Here is an 18,619-nt window from a genome sequence, read left to right as displayed (position 1 = left end):
ATACAGTGGCGGGTTCACTAAATAGAACAGGTATACAGTGGCGGGTTCACAGAACAGGCATGCAGTGGCAGGTTCACTGAACACAACAGGTATGCAGTGGCGGGTTCACTGAACAGGTATACAGTGGCGGGTCCACTGAACAGAACAGGTATGCAGTGGCGGGTTCACTAAACAGAACAGGTATACAGTGGCGGGTTCACTAAACAGAACAGGTATACAGTGGCGGGTTCACAGAACAGGTATGCAGTGGCAGGTTCACTGAACAGAACAGGTATGCAGTGGCGGGTTCACAGAACAGGTATACAGTGGCGGGTCCACTGAACAGAACAGGTATGCAGTGGCGGGTTCACTGAACAGGTATGCAGTGGTGGGTTCACAGAACAGGTATGCAGTGGTGGGTTCACAGCACAGGTATGCAGTGGTGGGTTCACTGAACAGGTATACAGTGGCGGGTCCACTGAACAGAACAGGTATGCAGTGGCGGGTTCACTGAACAGGTATGCAGTGGTGGGTTCACAGAACAGGTATGCAGTGGTGGGTTCACAGCACAGGTATGCAGTGGTGGGTTCAATGAACAGGTATACAGTGGCGGGTCCACTGAACAGAACAGGTATGCAGTGGCAGGTTCACTGAACAGGTATGCAGTGGTGGGTTCACAGCACAGGTATGCAGTGGTGGGTTCACAGCACAGGTATGCAGTGGTGGGTTCACAGCACAGGTATGCAGTGGTGGGTTCACAGCACAGGTATGCAGTGGTGGGTTCACAGAACAGGTATGCAGTGGTGGGTTCACAGAACAGGTATGCAGCCAGACAGGAACAAGTTAAGCCTAACTAATCTTTCCCTGAGAGACAGTCTGCAGCAGCTCGCCCTACTCTCACTAACGCAGGCAGCACACGAGTGACCGTAATGGCCGCCGCTGCCTGCCTTATATAAGGGGGGGTGGGGCTCCAGGGGCTAGTGTAGCCTAATTGGCTACACTGGGCCTCCTGACTGTGATGTAGAGGGTCAAAGTTGACCCTCCATGTGCATTATGGGGCGAACCGAACTTCCGCAAAGGTTCGCCTGCGGGACGCGAACGCGAACCACTGAAGTTCGCATGGAACCGTTCGCAGGCGAACCGTTCGGCCCAACTCTATAAATGATGCCGTTATATCGTAAATGCCTATTTACATGTCATTAACCTATAAGATGTACACACATTGCCGGGAAAGAGGAAACCTAAACCTAAAGTTTAAGATATATTTCCTGGTTGTGGAGATGATCTTTGGTTTTACTGGTGTGTCCGCTGCATACACTTTGCACAATCATAAAAGTACCTGGAATACAGTCAGGCCCGGATTTACATCACAAGAGCCTATAGGCACAGATGTCTTGGCACCCATACTTCGCTCTCCATGAACCTACAAACCCACACCTAACTGCACCACAAATGTGCTGGCTGTCCCAGCTGTTACTTCTCTCTTACTTGCCTTGCCCATCATAGGTAGCTACAGGTGTCTCTTAGTATTAGGTAGCCAGAGGTACCCTCAGAATTAAGTTGCATAGGAAAGGACTAGGAGGCATGGAGACTTAACCACTTGCCGACCGCCCACAGCCCATGGGCGGCGGCAAAGTGGTGGGACCCCCGTTTAGCGGCGCTATTGCGGCGGTTTAGCAGGGGCACACGTGCCCCTGCTAACTATGAGCTCTGAAGCGAGATTTATTCTCACTTCAGAGTCTCTTTAAGTGGTTAAAGAGCAGAGTGAGCCGCCTTTCTATCATCAGGCGCCTGTAGGATTGCACACCTTTAGGATTTCACAGGGCATTTTGAGGCATTTGGTTTCTAGACTACTCCTCACGGTTTAGGGCCCCTAAAATGCCAGGGCAGTGTGTCTTTCTAAAATGGGGTCACTTGTGGGGTTCCTATACTGCCCTGACATTTTAGGAGCCCTAAACCGTTAGGAGTAGTCTAGAAACCAAATGCCTCAAAATGCCCTGTGAAATCCTAAAGGTACTCATAGGACGTTGGGCCCCTTAGCGCACCTAGGCTGCAAAAAAGTGTCACACATGTGGTATCGCCGCATTCAGGAGAAGTAGTATAATGTGTTTGGGGGTGTATTTTTTACACATACCCATGCTGGGTGGGAGAAATCTCTCTGTAAATGGACAATTGTGTGTGAAAAATCAAACAAAATCTCATTTACAGAGATATTTCTCGAACCCAGCATGGGTATGTGTAAAAAGACACCACAAAACACATTATACTATTTATCTAGAGTATGGCGATACCACATTTTTTACCCCTTTTTGCAGCCTAGGTGTGCTAAGGGGCCCAAAGTCCAATGAGCACTTTTAGGCTTTACAGGGGTGCTTACAATTTAGCACCCCCCAAAATGCCAGGACAGTAAACACACCCCACAAATGACCCCATTTTGGAAAGTAGACACCCCAAAGTATTCAGAGAGGGGCATGGTGAGTCCGTGGCAGATTTCATTTTTTTTTGTCACAAGTTATCAGAAATTGAATTTTCCGCAAACTTGTGACAAAAAATAAAATCTTCTATGAACTCACCATGCCTCTTAGTGAATACTTTGGGATGTCTTCTTTCCAAAATGGAATCATTTGGGGAGTATTTATACTATCCTGGAATTTTAGCACCTCATGTAACATGACAGGTGCTCAGAAAAGTCAGAGATGCTTCAAAATGGGAAAATTCACTTTTGGCACCATAGTTTGTAAACGCTATAACGTTTACCCAATCCAATAAATATACACTTATTGGATTTTTTTTTATCAAAGACATGTAGCACAGTACATTTGGACAAAAATGTATATAGAAATTTTACTTTATTTGAAAAATGTCAGCACAGAAAGTTAAAAAAAAAACATTTTTTTGACAAAATTCATGTCTTTTTTGATGAATATAATAAAAACTAAAAATCACAGCAGCAATCAAATACCACCAAAAAAAGCTGTATTAGTGACAAAAAAGGAGGTAAAATTCATTTAGGTGGTAGGTTGTATGACCGTGCAATAAACCGTTAAAGCTGCAGTGGTCTGAATGGAAAAAAAAAGGCTTTGGTCCTTAAGGGGTGAAAAGACTGCGGTCCTTAAAGGGACTCCGAGCAGTGCAGAAACTATGGAAAGATGCATATCATTTTAAAGCTCTCTTTCTCCTCTTTCCAATGATATATAAACCGCCGCCCTACGGCTTTTAGTTTTCGCTATTTTCGCGATTGAAATTGCCGCGGCCGCGATTTCAATCGTGAAAATAGAGAAAACTAAAAGGCGTAGAGCGACGATTTAGGTGTCGCCAGAAAGAGGAGAAAGAGAGCTTTAAAATGATATCCATCTTTCCATAGTTACATTGTATTACACAGGGCGACTTTTTCTGCTGAATGGAGCTGCTGACACTGGGGAAAGTGTCGTCCTGTGTAATACAAGTAACTATGGAAAGATGGATATCATTTTAAAGCTCTCTTTCTCCTCTTTCTGGCGATACCTAAATCGTCGCCCTGCGCCTTTAAGTTTTCTCTATTTTCGCGATTGAAATCGCGGCCGCTGCAATTTCAATCGTGAAAATAGCGAAAACTAAAAGGCTTAGGGCGGCGGTTTATATATCATTGAAAAGAGGAGAAAGAGAGCTTTAAAATGATATGCATCTTTCCATAGTTTATGCACTGCTCGGAGTCCCTTTAAAGAGAGTCTGAAGCGAGAATAAATCTCGCTTCAGACCTCATAGATAGCAGGGGCACGTGTGCCCCTGCTAAACCGCCCCTATCCCGCGGCTTAACGGGGGTCCCTGATCCCCCAAATCCCCTCCGTAATGCGGGGGAGCGCTTCCTGGTTGGGGCAGGGCTAACCGCCGCAGCCCTGCCCCACGCGCGTCTGTCAGCGCGTATCTCCGCCTCTTCCCCACCCCTCTCAGTCTTCCTTCACTGAAAGGGGCGGGGGTGAGGCGGCGATGCGCCGCTGACAGACGCGACTGGAGGCAGGGCTGCAGCCGTTAGCCCTGCCTCCAGGAGCGACCAAGTCTGCGACCAAGTGTCGCAGTGGGGGGTTTGGGACCCCCGTTTAGCGGCGCTATTGCGGCGGTTTAGCAGGGGCACACGTGCCCCTGCTAACTATGAGCTCTGAAGCGAGATTTATTCTCACTTCAGAGTCTCTTTAAGTGGTTAAAGAGCAGAGTGAGCCGCCTTTCTATCATCAGGCGCCTGTAGGCACATGATCAGCTGCTAGACACACACTTCTTATCACATGACATGCATTGGGAGTCAAAGGTTGGCAGCATAGAGGGTGTGGCTGCCAGGAGTGAGAGGAGACAGGGCACACTGCTGGAGCAGGTAAATATTACACTGCTCCACTGTGCTTGTATTATGGGGACTCCCTGTATTATACATCCACCTTATACAACACATGGTTTATATTCTCGTGTGTGTGTGTGTGTGTTTGGTTTTGTTTTATGGAGGGGGGTGTGGCAACACAAGGGCCCTCCCTCCTTGTTTATTCTACCTGATCATACAGCCTTCTCACAGAATAACATTAACTTGAATTACCGTATATACTCGTGTATAAGCCAAGTTTTTGGGCCCAAAAAAGTGGCCCAAAAGTGGGGTGTGAGGAAACGCGGAAAAGCCGCCGCAAGGGCTCAGAGTGAGGTGGCTGTTTCCGCGTCTAACATGGCGGCACAACTCGAAGAAACCGCCGCATGCTGCATGGGCAGAGAGGTGGAGTCCGCGTTGGATGCGGCGGATTGCACGCATGGCAAAGCAGCTGACATTGCAGCTGACGCGGGGAAACCGCCGCTCGCTTGGAGAGCGGGGCGGCGGTTTCCGCGTCTGAATCAGTGGTCACATTACAAGACATGTCTGGTGTGGCTGGGACTGCTAGTCCACACAGGTTCAGAAGGACGCACAAGCGCGCTGAGAGGCAGAGCTTATATGACAGCCAGAAAAGGGTCAGCTGACCAGGCGGGTCAGCTGACATTTTCACCACCTGCCATTGGTCCAGCACTTAGGGGAGGCGCTGGAGAGCGCTTTGCTATATACGTATACTGGGTGCTGGTCATTCTCTGGTTGTCTGCCGTTGCGATCACTACGAGGTAGCACTCAGACCTTGTCTGTATCTGTGTTCTAGCATAGTTTCCAAAGGTGTTGACGATCAAGGAACTCACACCTTAGCATTAGGAATATTGAACTGTATTATTTGTTATGACCTTCTGCCTGTCTGACCATCCCTCTGAACTCTGATTCTGTACCTTGCTATTTCTGTTATCCTGTTGCCAATCTCTGCTCGTTCCTGGACTCTGCATTTGGCTCCTGATTCTGTACTGTGCTATTCTGATACTCCGTTGCCAAACCCTGTCTGTTTATTGGATTCCGTATCTGCCTCCTGAATCTGTACCTTATCTGTCTGTGTGTTAACGACCTGGCTTGCCGACCTCGAGAACTGGCCTTACTGCTAGAGGCAGTTCCCAGACCTGTTAGTAACACCCTCTCTCTCGGGTGTCACTCACGCTCTTTCCTTCAGCCTAGCTCCTCCCTCCTGGAGAGTCTAGGCCAGAGGAAGGAACATACTTCTGGAGAAGTACTCAAAGTATACTGTTGCATCTAACACTCACTTGTTCTATCTGGTGTCCAGAGGTTAGTAGATATATCTGATTATCGGTGATACTGCAGATCACCAATAATCGGGTATATTCTGTATTCCTGGTGAGACTGCAGTTCACCGGTAATCAGATCCTCTCTGTGTTACACCGATCGTTACATGGGGGTCTCGGCTTATACACGAGTCACCTCCAAAGGGAACCCTCCCCTAGTGCACCACCACTGTCACTGGCATGCTGTGCGGGCTGAGAGCGACCATCCCGCCCCCCGAGTGGAGCAGCATGTGTGAAAAGTTGTCACTGAACGCACCCGGATTGTCCCGACAGCAACATGTACTAAGGTGAGGCATCGCTCTTGCATTGCTCTCACCTGTTGGCTGCTGCACGGACTTCCCCTGTATAGGTTGCTCCGGTGGTGTTTAACTTCCTCCTCAGCCCCCTCACGCCGATCTCCCCGCTGGAGCCGCGCAGTTTACCGAGACCCAGTAATGGAGAGCGGGGAGATCGGCATGAGGGGGCTGAGACAAGACAAATAACATTTATATCGCACTTTTCTCCTGGCAGACTCAAAGCGCCAGAGCTGCAGCCACTAGGACACGCTCTACAGGCAGTAGCAGTGTTAGGGAAACTTGCCCAAGGTCTCCTGCTGAATAGGTGCTGGCTTACTGAACAGGCAGAGCCGAGATTCGAACCCTGGTCTCCTGCGTCAGAGGCAGAGACCTTAACCATTACACCATCCAGCCACTTTACACCATCCAGCCACTGAGGAGGAAGTTAAACACCACCGGAGCAACCTATACAGGGGAAGTCCGTGCAGCAGCCAACAGGTGAAAGCAATGCAGCGATGCCTCACCTGAGTACATGTTGCTGTCAGAAGCGTTCAATAACAACTTTACACCGGGTGCGTTCAGTAACAACTTTACACACATGCCGCTCCACTCGGGGGGTGGGATGGCCGCTCTCAGCCTGCACAGTGTGCATGATTTAACTATGATAACACTCCACTTGGGGGGACAGGATGGCAGTATAATGTCAGAAAAGGCTACCTAATCATGTTTAGCTACCAGTAGCTAAATCTGACAGTGTAAAGAGTCATAATAAGCTTTCATTGCAGAAGAGTAATCCCTAACGTTCTGCCTCTTGCAAACAATGTGTTTGGTGACAGTGTGTGTGCATTGCCCTGCAGCTATGTCCCCAGTCTTCTGAAGCACTCTCCCTCGGGCAGACTGTGGATTGCACTTGACTGAAGACTGATGGCCTGTGCTAACTGGAGACCGGTCAGCTGTGTCCCCAGTGCTTTGTAGCTGTGTACTGCATGTCACCTCCTGTGCTTTGCCTGTGTGCTGCTACTAATGTATGAATGGGCAGTGTGGAGTGCAGGCAGAATGATGCAAAATTGCATTTTACCCTGTGTCCCGTAGCCAACAGTAGCTGCTCCGTCTCCTATCCCCGGCTTATACACGAGTCAATCATTTTTTCCTGTTTTAAAGGTAAAAAGTTGGGGGTCGGCTTATACACGAGTCGGCTTATACACGAGTATATACAGTATTGGGACTACCGTGTTTCCACGAAAATAAGACACTGTCTTATATTATTTTTTCTTCCAAAATATGTGCTAGGGCTTATTTTCAGGGAGGTCTTATATTTTGTGGGGGTAGGCAGATCCCCCTTTAGTATTTAGCCAGAACTCCCCTGTATATAGGCAGATTCCCCCTGTATACATAGGCAGATTCCCCTCTGTGTATATAGGCAGATTCCCCCCTGAGTATATAGGCAGATTCCCCCCTGTGTATATAGGCAGATTCCACCCACTCGCTTTACCTCCTTTGTACCGGCTCCTGTCCCATGCCTTCAGAAAGTTGGATCCTCTTGCGGTTTATGCCAGGCATAATGCAAACTGGAGATCAGTGGCGACCGACGAAGGCAGCTAATGCAGTCCAGTAAGCGCTGCCATATACAGGAAGTGATCTCTGTTTACTTCCTGTACAGGGCGGCACTGTTAGTGGGCTACAGGACCGCTGATCTGCGGTTTGAATTATGCTCGGCATAAACTGAAGGGGGGTCCGACTTTGTTAGGAGGGGGACAGGAGCCGGCACAGAGGAGGTAAAGCAAGCAGGCGGGTGGGTGAGCGATTGCGAAGGGGCTGAAGGGAGCAGAACCCTAGCGCTCACTGTCACTAGGGCTTATTTTAGGAGGATGTCTTATATTTCGAGTATACTTGAAATATATGCTAGGGTTTATTTTAAGGGTATGTCTTAAATTCAGGGAAACACGGGTAGTTCAGGTGAAACTCAAAAGATTAGAATATCATGCAAAAGACGATTTATTTCAGTAATTCAGTATGCCAGTGTATGATCTGGCATTGTGTATCTTATTGCGTATTACCTGTATTGTGTTGTTGGTCACCCCTGTTATCATTGTCTGTAACCATATTTATTGTCCATCCCTGAGTAATGTCTTGGCGCTATATAAATCCAATAAATAATTGTTTTCCAACCTATATCTTTTGTACCCAGGATTAGGCTATACATATTCTAGGGGCCAAAAGTATACAGTGGAGTCCCAGAGTTCCGAACTAACCTAAATCAGCAGTCTCGACCAACCAGCACTAATCGCCGACAGCACTCACAGCAGTGAGGCCAACTTCTTAGGCTGTTTGTGAGCTCTGCTGTGCTTAAAGGTTGAGTTCCACGGCTCCCCAAAGGTTATTATACTTTCAATGACTGTATTTTAATATTTAATACAGAGTTAATGGTATGTATGGAGCGGGGGCATGGTACTGTATTGGCAAGGCTTAGCAAGAATGCTCCCGGCAGCAACAGGGCCGGCGCTACCATTAAGGCAAAGGAGGCAGCTGCCCCAGGGCCCCAGAGCTTGTAGGGGCCCTCAGTGGCTACAAGAGGAAAAAAAAATTTTGCAAATCGGCCTTATAGTTTTTGAGAAAATCGATTTTAAAGTTTCAAAGGAAAAAAACAAAACACATTTAAAAACCTGTCGACTTTAATGGTTAATAGCAAATCCACCTTAAATGCTACAAACCCTAAATTTGCAGGATATGTTAAGGAGATCATTAGGAATAAGAGGAAAAACAATTTTTCAAAAAGAGCTTATAGTTTTTGAGAAAATCGATTTTAAAGTTTAGAAGGAAAAAAGTATAGTTTTAAATGCGGTAAATGTCACTTTTAGTAGCAAACCTAACGGTAGTGTAATTTTACATGCATCAAACGAAAGCGCAGTAAATTTCCTGACGGGGTTTCCAGGGGGTCTATACGCAGCCGCAGCGCTTTGGCCAGGGATCGCTATACAGCCGCAATATGGCTGTATGAAGATCCCTGGCATTTTTTCCTATTTTCCCAATTTTTTTTTTATGTTTAGAGTGTGGGAATTTTAAAAAAAAATTATGTGGGGTCCCCCCTCCTGAAACTTTTTAACCCTTTGTCCCCCATGCAGGCTGGGATAGCCAGAATGTGGAGCTCTGACCGATTGGGACTTCACACCCTGACTATACCAGCTGCAAAAAAGGTCCCCTAATTCCGATTTTTGTTCCGGGGTATATGTTGGGGGGCCCCCCAGGTTTATTTTGCCCTGGGGCCCCATTGTTGCTTAAACCGGCCCTGGGCAGCAGGAGCGCGACCTTGAGCAGGGCGTGCTTGCACCCACACATGCACAAAGCCCAGCCAGGTCGGCGGCTTCTTCACATGCACTGTGGAGGGGACAGAAGGACACTTGGTGACTGTGGAACTGCGGCGATGGACACAGTGACTTCTAGAGGCTGGAAGAAGCCACAGGTAAGTAAAAATGCACTTGTACTTTTTTCGCCTCATGTATCCTATAGGTGGACAAGGTCAAGGTCAGTTTTAACACTTTTTTTTTAAACTCCAGCAGTGTTCGATTCCTGTAAATGCTCACGGAGAGTTTCAGAATAGCGTAAATGATGCCGTTATATCGTAAATGCCTATTTACATGTCATTAACGTATAAAATGTACACACATTGCCGGGAAAGAGGAAACCTAAACCTAAACTTAGAGACATATTTCCTGGTTGTGGAGATGATCTTTGGTTTTACGGGTGTGTCAGCTGCATACACTTTGCACAATCATAAAAGTACCTGAGATACAATGGAGTTAGGGCTTCTCATTCACATTTTGGGCTTGATTCACTAAACCATGATAAGACAAATATCACACCTTATCAAAGATATCGCACGATATCCAACATGGGCCTCGATTCATAAAGCATTACCGCATGCATTATCGCCCAAGCGGTAAATTACCTCATGGTATGTTGTTGATAGTGAATTCAAAAAATTTAACACATGTTTTACGCACGTTTTACGGTAATAGTGCGGTAATGAAAACGTTGTTTGTGTCGGTAAACTGAATGAAGTGTATTCATGAAAAAAAAAGGGGGGAGTAAGGAAGCGATAAATAACGTGTTGTTATCGCCAACAAAGTCCTGGCGAGTTTGCTCTACACAGTAGCATTTTAGGTGACAAATGGAGCCCTTTCAACTTAATGTATTAAGTTATATATATATATATATATATATATATATATATATATATATATATATATATATATATATAATTTATAAAAAATAAATCACGTGTCTAAAACTGCCCACTTCTACCCAGCATGCACCTTGTCATTAGGAAGTCAGCGGCAAACTACCGCACTCAACAAATTATACCGACAGCTTTCCGCACACTTACCGCACACTTACCGCCTGCTATCGCAATCACCTCGCACTCGGAATTTTTTTTAAGAATGCACTGCAAAAACTCTCATTTACCGCTAGCGGTAATTTCCCACCCGTCTCTGAACTACCGCACTCATTTTTATAAATTGAGGCCATTATCACACGTTATTAAAGTTAACGTGCCTTATCAGAGTAGCATAGCGAGCGCTACGAACCCGCCAGGGCTCAGGGCAGGACGAGTGCCATTGCCAATTACCAGGCATACGTTCGTAGCACTCGCTATGCTACTCTGATAAGGCGTGTTAACTTTGATAACCTGTGATAACTTTGGATAACATGTGATAACTTTGATAAGGTGTGATATTTGTCTTATCACAGTTTAGTGAATCAAGCCCATAGTATTCATTTGGTTACTGACTAATAATGAGCACTTACAAATATGTCAAAATCATGTTTTCCTTAAAATGTGCCACTTGTTTATGCAAGTCTGTGAAAAATAAGCACTTTAGGAGTATTTTTTCAAAATCTAACAAGCAAGGTTAAGGAATAGTTACAACGAGAAGGATATCAATGTTCCCTTCTAGATAGCCACATCTAGCACCACACCCACTCCCTCTGGCGGCTTTAGCTAAATAGGTGATATCAACAGGGCCCGATTTGTACTCTTTACCGCCCAAGGCCAACTGTCACCAGCCGCCCCCCTTCGAATAGGTAGTGAGATGACCTTTCCCCCCTTCCCTCCAGTATAGGTATCCAGATGACCCCTCCCCCATTCCCTCTAGTATAGATAACCTGATGAGCCCCCAGTATAGGTAGCCAGATGACCCCTCCCCCCTTCCCTCTAGTATAGATAGCCAGATGACTCCCTTAATCCCTCCTTTTCCCACCCCCCACCTTTCAGTATAGGTAGCCAGCTCGCCTTCACACCGCAGCAGCCATCAGTGTCACTCATTTCTCCACTCATCTCCAGTGCAGAAGCTTCCTCTTCCTTTCTGTCCATAGCCGCCGGCCACAATGCAAACGTGCACAGAGAGCAAGATGGCTGCTGAACAGGCGGCTAGCTGCAGAGTACTGCGGTCAGGCACTCATCTGATCTCCCTGCATTGCAGCATTTGCAAGATTGCACCAATTTAGCCTGCTGCTTTGGTGCCCTTGCTGCTGTGGTGCCCTAGGCCATGGCCTAGGTGGCCTTGTCCTAAATCCGGTCCTGGATATCAATTTATACCTGGAAATTACAATTTCAGAGGTACAGAGATCTGGAGAGCTACGGATTCCAGGATAGCGTGCATACCAGAATCCAAACAACTACAGAACCCAGCATATTCTACATTCAGAGGACTAACGAATGACAGATCCTAGCATATTTTACATACAGAGGTCCAGAGAACTACAAATATGAGTAAGAGGTGTAACAATAACCCCCTTGACCTCTCGCCTCTGCCTCGGCCCGGCCCTGACAGAGGGTGATCTCAGCGAGTCAGCATAGAGATAGAGTGCCCCAAGAGGACAGGAGGAAGACTAGCTGGAAGTGCCAGGATCCTGAGGAGGTAACATAGGCTCTGCTGCGGCTCTTCATAGGGAAAGGGAGGGGGGGCTCTTGGGGGGACCTGTACTAGGGAGAAGGGAAGTAAAGTTAGTGTAGGACAAGGGAGGAGGGAAGTGTAGGCTCAGGGAAACGGTGAAGTACTGTATATACATTGTAGGTTGGAGAGTTTAGGGTCAGGATTGGATATTTTTTAGGACACCTGGGTAGTACAAGTACCCATAATATCCTGGCTACATTTTGCAAAATTAACCTTGTTTTCAAAGCTGAAATACTAAGAACAGACCCCACAACAACTATTTAGGGTTTATTTTTGTCTTTGTTTTATAGCTAGCCACGGAATAAGGGCATTCCCTCTTAAACAGAGATCATTAAAAAGAATCAGGTGAAATTAAAGTCTTAGGTCTAGCAGATTCATTACTGCACTCTTTCGCGTTGAGGGCCAATGTCCATAGCATAAATGCCCTTTCTCTGTCTTCTGACTTAGATGCTGGGACCAAGAACAAAAATCTAGGCTGTTTAATGATTGATGAAGTAAAAATGAAAGTAAAAATTAAGGCTTTCATTCTATTCTTGTAAAACAAAGACAAAACATTTTTCTCTGTTTTTTTCCTCATTTTTTATGAGATTGCACACACCGGTCTTCTGCGATACGGGTATAAAAAGGGCTCCATAGATACTATAGCTACAAGACACACTACACTGTCCTGAAGATGATGATGATGACCACTAGCTTATTCCTCCTTCTCCTTCCTCTCCTAAACAGTAAGTATTCTAGAAGACACAGGATGTTAGTTTTTTTTGTTTCTGAGTTCTTTTGAACTACAGCTTATGTCCAACTTGGGTAAGGGTGCTCAATCTCCCTCAATGCCTATTGAAAAAAAAAAAAAAAAAAAAAAAACAGGCCAGGCTGTTGCAGCACACAGCTCTTTTTTCTTTATTTAGCTGATCAAAGAAAAGTAACAGCAGCAAATAATTTATGGACAACCACCAGGGGTCAGCTGAATATTGTACTGGTGCCTTTGGTGTGAGATTTGAGCCTTTGACTCGAGTTTGAAACCTGGTGCACACCAGAAGAGCTTTTCTGAGCGCTTTTTGATTTTATAGGGGCAAGTTGGTGAAATATTTTAAAATTTAGATATGTGCAAACATAGACAAATAAGAAGTATGTTTTTTTTCCAGAGTAAAATGAGCCATAAATTACTTTTCTCCTATGTTGTTGTCACTTACAGTAGGTAGTAGAAATCTCACAGAACTGACAGGTTTTGGACTAGTCCATCCTTTCATGGGGGATTCTCAGCAATGCTTTTATTCTTTATAAAGATATTCCCATAAAAAGGATTTAAAGTCAATGTTACACCTCCTAAAAAGACAAAAGTCAGATACTCACCTAAGAAGAGGGAAGGCTTTGAGTCCTAATGAAGAAACTTCCCTCTCCTCTCCCGTTGCCCGGTCCCGCTCAGGATCCCCCATAGCAATATTCGACCAGTTCGGTCAAATACTGCCACTTCCGCCACTGAAGGGAGTTTTCAGAAGTCTTTGGGAGCACTCGGGCTCCCGAAGACGGGCCGCTTTACACTGCGCACGCGCGAGTGCCTTCTATGAAGCTCGTGCGCAGTATGGAGCCATCTGTCTTCGGGAGGACTCGGCTCCCGAAGACTTCCGAAGTCCCTGCGGCGGCAGATGCGAACGGGGGAGCCAGCGCAGCAACGAGGGCACTGGGAGAGGAGAGGGAAGGCTCATTAGGACCGAGCCTTCCCTCTCCTTAGGTGAGTATCTGAATCTTTTTTATTTAATATGGTTCCCATTAGCTTTAAACAATGATGCTGGACAGCTTCCCTGCTCGCTACACAGTTTTTTGGCAGTTGGACAGAGCAACTGCCATTCACTAAGTGCTTTTAAAAATAAACAACACCCTAAGAATCCCCCATGAAGAGATGGGCTAGTCCAAAACCGTTTCTGTGAGATTTCTACTGCCTACTGTAAGTGACAGCAACATAGGAAAAAAGTAATTTATAGCTCATTGTATTCTGGAAAAAAAACATACTTCTTATTTGTATATGTTTACACATATACTTAACCAAGAATAACAAATTTAGAGTTTTAGAAAATGATAAACAACGCAAAATTAGTGTTGTAGCTAATTAAAAGCAATAGCAAATGCTTGGAAATTGTTTAGAACTAGGGATGGGACGACGAATCCGGCGAATCCACGAATCCCTCGAATATTAGGAAATATTCGAGATTCGTGGACTCGAATCCCGACGCCATTTTCCGTTCGCCGAATCCCGACGCTGCATCACCGCGCATCCGCCGCTTCCCCCGCTCGCAATTGTCCTCCTCCCGCTCCCCGCAGGCTCCTCCGCTCGCCCGCCGCATAAATAAGAGGAAGCAGCCTCTCACCTCCAGCGTGGAGCCCGGAGCGGCAGACCTCCTGAAGACTTTCTCATTCCCCCTAGTGACTGGCTCTTACTACGCGTCATCAGTAAGAGCCGGTCCAGTGGCCACTAGGGGGAACTAGGAAGTGAAGGGAGAAGGCTGCCGCTCCGGGCTCCACGCTGATGCTGGAGGTGAGAGGCTGCTTCTCCTTATGTATGCAGGGGGACGAGCGGAGGAGGCTGCGGGGGGTGGGAGAAGGATATGTGCCACCCATAAGAAGCCCCCATAGCCTGCTATCTATAATGCAGCCCCCATACGAAGCCCCCCATAGCCTGCTATCTATACTGAAGCCCCCCATAGCCTGCTACCTATACTAAAGCCCCCATAGCCTTCTATCTATACTGAAGCCCCCCATACTCTGCTACCTATACTAAAGCCCCCCATAGCCTGCTAACTATGCTGAAGCCCCCAATAGCCTGCTACCTATACTGAAGCCCCCATAGCCTGTTACCTATACTAAAGCCCCCATAGCCTGCTAACTATACTGAAGCCCCCCACACTGAAGCCCCCCATAGCCTGTTACCTATACTAAAGCCCCCCATAGCCTGCTAACTATGCTGAAGCCCCCCATAGCCTGCTACCTATACTGAAGCCCCCCATAGCCTGCTACCTATACTGAAGCCCCCCCATAGCCTGCTACCTATACTGAAGCCCCCCATAGCCTGCTACCTATACTGAAGCCCCCCCATACTGAAGCCCCCCCATAGCCTGCTACCTATACTGAAGCCCCCCATAGCCTGCTACCTATACTGAAGCCCCCCATAGCCTGTTACCTATACTGAAGCACCCCCATAGCCTGCTAACTATACTGAAGCCCCCCCATAGCCTGCTACCTATACTGAAGCCCCCCATAGCCTGTTACATATACTGAAGCCCCCCCCCCATAGCTTGCTACCTATACTGAAGGCCCCTATACCCTGCTACCTATACTGAAGGCCCCTATACCCTGCTACCTATACTGAAGCCCCCTATACCGTGCTACCTATACTGAAGCCCCCTATACTCTGCTACCTATACTGAAGGCCCCTATACCCTGCTGCCTATACTGAAGGCCCCTATACTCTGCTACCTATACTGAAGCCCCCTATACTCTGCTACCTATACTGAAGGCCCCTATACCCTGCTGCCTATACTGAAGACCCCTATACCCTGCTGCCTATACTGAAGCCCCCTATACTCTGCTGCCTATACTGAAGGCCCCTATACCCTGCTGCCTATACTGAAGACCCCTATACCCTGCTGCCTATACTGAAGGCCCCTATACCCTGCTGCCTATACTGAAGACCCCTATACCCTGCTGACTATACTGAAGGCCACTATACCCGGCTGCCTATACTGAAGGCCACTATACCCGGCTGCCTATAATGAAGCCCCCTATACTCTGCTACCTAAACTGAAGGCCCCTATACCCTGCTGCCTATACTGAAGACCCCTATACCCTGCTGCCTATACTGAAGACCCCTATACCCTGCTGACTATACTGAAGGCCACTATACCCTGCTGCCTATACTGAAGACCCCTATACCCTGCTGACTATACTGAAGGCCACTATACCCGGCTGCCTATAATGAAGGCCACTATACCCTGCTGACTATACTGAAGGCCCCTATACCCTGCTACCTATACTGAAGCCCCCTATACTCTGCTGCCTATACTGAAGGCCACTATACCCGGCTGCCTATAATGAAGGCCACTATACCCTGCTGACTATACTGAAGGCCCCTATACCCTGCTACCTATACTGAAGCCCCCTATACTCTGCTGCCTATACTGAAGGCCCCTATACCCTGCTACCTATACTGAAGCCCCCTATACTCTGCTGCCTATACTGAAGGCCCCTATACCTTGCTTGCTATACTGAAGACACCTTTACCTAGCTACCAATAGTGCGGGCAACTATTCCATGGATCGCACAATTCTTATGTGCAGGATTCGTTAGATTCGGGATTCGAAAGGTTCGAGATATTCGAGAACCTTTTTAGATTCGGATCCGGATTCGGATTCGAAGAAATTGTGGATTCGTCCCATCCCTATTTAGAACCAATTGTCATGTACTGCGATTACATATATATTTGTCAAGGGATACTTGTGATAACGTTTACTATGCTAGGGGGTGCTTGGTGAGTACAGGGTTTTAAAAGGGGAACATACCAATAAAATGTTGAGAAACACTGCTCTAAACACTTTATATTATTGTAGTTGTGATTATAATTTTTATTTTTGACCTAATTGACCTAAACCCGAATAAAAACAGGCTCTAGGTCATTTTCACGCCGCAACCACCGCCAGTCAATGCGCGCGCTCCCGCTCGTCCTCCTGTCCCAACTGTACTGCGCACATGTGCAGAACAAAAAACACAGACACACAGACAGGGAAAGGATGATGCAGGGACAGTTAGGTTTTATTGTATAGGATTCAAACAAGCTTGGGTTCATCTCAGCACGGAATACAATTTTAAAGTCAGCTGACCCAGTTATAAAAGAAAGAAGATTTATGTAATAGAAGCCCAAATTCTTCCATTTTCTCTGTTTTTTTGTTGTTGTTTTTTTTTTTGTTTGTTTGTTTGTTTTTTAATTTGATTTATTTGCTTAATAATTTATTTTGCTGTTTCAGTGCTCCAAGCATTTCCTTCACCAAACACTGCTATTAATGTCACCACCTCCTCACACAGTACTATAGGTAAGTAAACAATATGTTTCTTCTGTTTACAACCTCATACCTTGCAGGGCTGTATTTAGGGTTTGTACTTCAGACCTATGGCGATCCCTGAAAAGGAATTAAGCAGCGTGCAGTGAAGTAAGGATTATTCCTCCAATAGCACCACTGCAATATTTAGGGATTACCTGAAAACAATCAAGCATCCACTCATGTAAGATATCAAAACAACTTTATTAATATTCAGCCACAAAAGAGACAAACAACCTTAAAGGAAACCTAAACCCAATAAAAAAAAAATGAGCTTCACTTACCTGGGGCTCTTACCAGCCCCCTGCAGCCATCCTGTGCCATCGGCGTCACTCCCGGATCCTCTGATCCCCCGCCACCAGCTAGTTTAGTTTTGCTGACTGGGAGTCGGCGGGCCGCCACGCATATCATTGCATGCGTAACCGTGGTTGCAGGACGCTATAGCGGGTGTCAACATGTATCTTTGTACGCGTTGCACCCGCTATAGCGTCCTCTAACTGCGGTAATGCATGCAATGATAGGCGTGGTGGCCTGCCGACTCCCAGTCAGCAAAACTAAACTAGCTGGCGGCGGGGGACCAGAGGTTCGGGGAGTGACGTTGAGGGCACAGGATGGCTGCAGGGGGCTGGTAGAAGCTCCAGGTAAGTAAAACTCATTTTTTTATTGGGTTTAGGTTTCCTTCAAAAGGGTTCTTCCGCGAATGAGGAAAAAAATAAAAAGTGGTTTATGCATAAACTATTAAACATCCTTCTAAAATAGTGTAAAAAGTTTTTTAAAAAAATAAATGGTTTCATCAATACAACAACATGTAATGTAAACAGTGACGTATAAAGGACTGGGAGGCTAATCCATTTGTTAGGGGTGTTTTTTTTTTTTACTTTTTTTACACAAACATAACTCCTGCCTAAGTAGTGTGGTGGTGGTGTCTCAGCACATTGCAAGGAAAAAAATATATGAGACAAATACGGGAGCCCAATAGTGTAGTATATTAGTATGCAATTGAAAAAAGGAATTTCAATAAATTACTACTCACAAAAGGAGGTTGCAAGGGCAACCAATCGTAGGAAGCAGGTGGAGACCATAAACCCGACTCCACTCGGGGTTGTCCCAGCCGGGACCTGGATGTGGTCGCTCTCCATGAAAAAGTAGAGACAGGTGTCCACTGTGGGGCACCCACAGGTGGTCTGTCACCACCCCTCAAACACAGATTGTTTGGGGGTATAGCTATGCACAATTGAGGGTAAAGAGGCGCCCAGGTTGAAATAAAAGCATCTAAAAACAGCTCAAAATCGAGGAAATAATATGAGGTGGCTTACCTCAATAACGAAATCCCTGTATATGACAAAAGATTTTTATTTAGCACAGGCAACGCTTTTTGCGGGTCCAAGCCCGCTTCATCAGGCCAATAAAAGTGCCAGATGAACAAGTCGATATGGCAAAGGGAGCCTCCTTAGATGCTTTTCTTTCAACCAGGATGCCTCTTTACCTTTAATTGTCCTGCCTAAGTAGTTTTCAGTGGTATAACCCACTGCTGAATATGTGTTTACATTGTTGCTAGGCAACCAGATGCCATGCAGAGACTCATTTGTGACCAGTCATAAGCTGCTGGGAGAATGAATCAGTCCCATCTACACCATATGATTCTTTGTCAGATTTGATTCAATTT

The sequence above is a fragment of the Hyperolius riggenbachi genome, chromosome 3 (assembly GCF_040937935.1).
Source record: "Hyperolius riggenbachi isolate aHypRig1 chromosome 3, aHypRig1.pri, whole genome shotgun sequence".
In the NCBI taxonomy this organism is placed as follows: domain Eukaryota; kingdom Metazoa; phylum Chordata; class Amphibia; order Anura; family Hyperoliidae; genus Hyperolius; species Hyperolius riggenbachi.
This window is presented reverse-complemented; position numbering follows the sequence as displayed.